Genomic DNA, 4,486 nt, shown 5'->3' on the forward strand with positions numbered 1-4,486 from the left:
AACAAAAAAGAAAAGCATTATTTATTTATTCATTTCTCTAGCACAAAAGGGGTTCCACAATTTATAAAATTACAAAATCCAAACTTTTAGACATGGATGGAGTTCCATTTGGACAATTAAGATGAAACTCCGACAAGAATCTTTGGTTGCGTGGTACGTACGTCGAACTCCATGCCAAGCTATGATTTCCATTGAATGTTATCCCTGTCATGCCTCTGAAACAGATTGGTAACGTTGCCTTCACACTGAGCTGCATCATCGAAAGGTGCCCCTCTGGGTCTTGAGTGAATGGGGAAGAGGCCATTGATTCGACGGACATGACAGGTTCGGCCGGAAAATTAAAAGGAAAACCCAAAAATCTCACGGCCACCATTCTCCCGCCCGCCGTCCAGACTGTTTTTATAATAATAATTATAATGAATGGGGGGCCTTGTTTGGTTGGAGGGAAAGGGAGGGAAAATGATGGAGGGATGGAGGGAAAGGGAGGAAAAGGAATGAAAAGGAAAGGGAAAGGAAGAGAAAGGGAAGGGAATGGAAAGATATGATTATAAAAGATTGTTTGGATAAAAATGAATGAAATGAAAAGGAAACGATATAATTTATAATAATACCCTCAATAGTCAAAAGGTTGGAAGGCAGAGAAAAAAAAAAACGTGGAGGGGTATTGTGGGCAGTCAACACTTTTGTACTTACTCCTTTTTTTTTCCCTCCCAATCTGTCGGATTTGAGAGAGATTGAATTTACACTATACAATCATTTCCTTTCCTTTCCTTTCCCTTCCCTCCCATCCAAACAGACTTTCTCTCTTTCCATTCCTTTCCCTCATTTCTAATTAGCCAACCAAACACAGGAGGAATTGCTCAATCTCTTCCTTTCCCTCCCTTTCCTTTCAACCAAACAGGCCCTTAGAGTTTTTGTCTTGGACGGCAACTGGTCTGTCCCAAATGGTCCATGGTCCAAGGACAGACTGTCGCAGAGGCTGACGGCATTTTTTTTTTCAAAATTTATATAAGGGCTAAAAAATATTTTATTTTTTAAATTTTATCAAGCAAATTTTTATTCTTTAAAATCTTAGGGGAGTCATTCTGCTTCGAGTTGGCAGCCCACCCTTGAAAGGGCCGAGCCAAGGAGCCCCTCAAAATTTCAAGAACAATTACGTGCAATTTTTAAAAAAATTTAATTAATTTATGAAAACTTTGAAAAATTATATTTTAGTTCATGTTCGGCCTCCCGGCTTGGCTCTGCTCTTTATTACAATTAAATGTCATTTTCAAGTTTGATTTTGTAATGTAATGGCGTAGATACATGGGCTGTCCACACCAATCCATCAAAAGTTTCATTAAAAAAAAAAACGATATTTTAAAGCCAGCCCACTTAGTTATCGAGTCGGGCATGACCATCAACTTTATATATGTCGGATACCAAGTTTGATGTCCACCTATATTTTAAAATTAGTGGTGGTAGGTTATTCCTCAAAGCACATGAGCTTGAATTTGTGATAATATTCATGCTTATAATGCACTCAAATTCGAAAATAACAAAAATAATGCCAAAATTGAGTTTCTAATAATATACATGCCTCAAAGTTGCTCAAGGGTTTCTAATGATAATCATTATGTGCCAAAATTGAGTTTTATGTTAAGCAAGAATGACCTCAAATTTGTTTTTGAGTAGAAAAGAAGTGCATGTTCATATTAGTTTCTAATAATATACATGCCTCAAACTTGCTCAAAGGTTTCTATAATGGACACAAACTTGATAAACATAGCATTGACATCAAAATTGTATTAGTGTCCTGCTAATTTGTACCTTAAAAAAACACAAATTTCCATGCAGGGGATTTGCTATCAATAAAACGCCAGGCGCTAATATTTATGTTTAGCTCTTAATTGCTTCCAGAATTTCATGAATTATTTTAAACAAAAATGTGAACCTCCTAATGTGTATATAAGCGTTAATTTTATATAAACAATGTTTTATTTCAACTTATTTTTGTAAAAAGTTTTGATATTTTCTACTATTAAGTTTTTGATGTTATAAGAGTCCACTATTTTCCAATTACGAAAAAAGCATTATTGAAGTAAAAAATGACTAAATTAATATGCATTTCTCACCAAGTTACTCTTAAAACCATATCTGTAAGGTTAGATTACAGAAAAAAACTTTAATTAGTTTAACTTTAATGAGTTTGGTTTCTGTCCCTCACCCAAATGGTTAGGTTTTTGCCAACTTTCCCATATATGATGATGATGATGAGAGAGAGGTTTAAAAGGAAAGATGATGACACATAATAAATCTATGGCACAGAAGAATGAATACTAATGGAATATAGTTTAATTGTCTTCACTTTTTTTTTTTTGGTGATTTATCTTGTTAAACTTCCACATTCACTTCAAAGTTAATATGGCGACAACTATGGATGGTGATTGTAGCGTTTTTCGCACCTTACTTCCCCCCAGTTCAATGCATTGGGTGACATCTCCGCTATTTTTCACTTGTATATCAGTGTCATTCTTTTTGCAGCATATGAAGTTGATATTCGAAGGGTTTAAAATGGAGATTGACCACCTACCAGCCTTCGTTCGGTCCAATGCACCAACTTCCTCGGGGATGAATTTGAAAAAAAGTGAAAATTAGCACTAATGTGGCATTATAATGATAATTGGAAGCTCTATTTAGCGGGATTTGAACTAATTAGGATTATGAATGGCCATAGAGGTACATTCAAACATTAATTTAGAACACAAAAAGAGCAAATTTTTTTTTTGCTGAATGGCTTGATTTGTTTTGACTAGTAACACATTATCTGTGAGGATCATCTATTTTCTAGTTTATAAAGGCAAACATGATTTCTCTAAAAGCAGAAAAGATGAATGAACTTAATATCTAAAACGAAAACTTATTAAAAAGAAAAAGGAAAAGTTAGAAGTGAGATTTTGTTGCCTTGTTGGTGATGTTTCTATTGCAATGTTTTTGTTTTTCACAGATTGTTGGATATCAAGCTCCAATTGTATCTACTGAAATGTTTATGCCATGGGTTTCTTTTATTATTTAGACCTACCTATCTATGATTAGTACGATTGAGTAAATGAATCACGACATTTGAATTCATGACTGGATATGGACTTTGATTGAGCATGTAGATTTGCAATCTTAGCTCAAAAACTAGTCATACTGAATCCAATTCACTTTCATGTGTACAATGTTGTACAATGGGATCGGGTAGGGGCTGGCAGGCAGCCACAGTCACTGTTTCGAAGCGCAAGTTAAAGCATGGTGAGGGCGGCACCTCCAATCACTAAATCCAGCCTATACCTTGAGGGCCTTCTTCGGATATTGATATTGGTAGCCCTCCTCCCCTACCCCCTCTCTCTCTCTCTCTCTCTATATATATATATATATATATATATATATATATATATATATATATATATATAAAAGAAACTAGCTTTTCAACTGCAATTGATTTAAATTAAATTGGAAGTATGTGAGCTATTATGTAAGGTGATCGATCAATCTTAATTAATAACGAAAGGAACAACTTTCCAACAAACTAATCACACGGCCAGCAATATTGAATAACCGCCGAATTTCAGAAGCGAAGATCATGTGAATGGCCGGCAGAAAGATTCGACGTTGATTTCGACCATCTTAAGTACGAAAATTTTGAAATGCCTTTCCATATTGAATATGTTTTTGATGGCAACATTATAACAACGATCTATATTAATTAACCAAATATTGTAAAGATAATTTCAAAAGTTTTTCTTAGGGATGTATAGGTTATCAATTGATATTACACATAATTCAATGAAAAAATGGTACAACACGCACTTGTCTTCTGTGTATTGCGGTGAAAGAAACCACCGGTATAGGCTTTTCTTTTGCAATACCTTGACCCGTACTGAACATACACAAATACGAAAAACATCGTTTTTGTAAGTTAAAATGTGGTTGATACAATTTCGATTAGTTTTAAGACAAAATAATTAACATAAAAAATCATAAGAGACGATGCGTTGGTGGGTAATCTATTATCGTGAAACCGCCATTTTCTTCTTCCAAAATATGCAATAGCAGTTGGATTTGGTTCTCTTTCAATTTAATTTAATCGAAATTTTTATCATGGCCATGGCTTGTTTAGTATAAGGCATGGCATTGACTCTGCTTGGAATTTTGATTTAATAATGAAAATTCTACAATCAAAATTCCTCAAACGAAATAGCTCGTTTGTTTAATAATTTCAATTTCTTAAAAATTGAGCATTTTGATTCTAATAAAATTCCATGATTCTGAGTATATCAAAGGCCCCCTTAAGTGCTAAATTGATATAGAGTATATCTATATAAAGCAAATAAATAAGCAGCGCAAGGAAGTGAGAAAATTGCATTCTAGTGCAGGCTTATAGCGGTGTGAGAAGCCAAAACTTTGAAAATTTATATGTAAAAATCTAAAAAGATTTAGTTTAGTATATATAAAAAATTTG

The sequence above is a fragment of the Nymphaea colorata genome, chromosome 4 (genome assembly GCF_008831285.2).
Source record: "Nymphaea colorata isolate Beijing-Zhang1983 chromosome 4, ASM883128v2, whole genome shotgun sequence".
Lineage (NCBI taxonomy): Eukaryota > Viridiplantae > Streptophyta > Magnoliopsida > Nymphaeales > Nymphaeaceae > Nymphaea > Nymphaea colorata.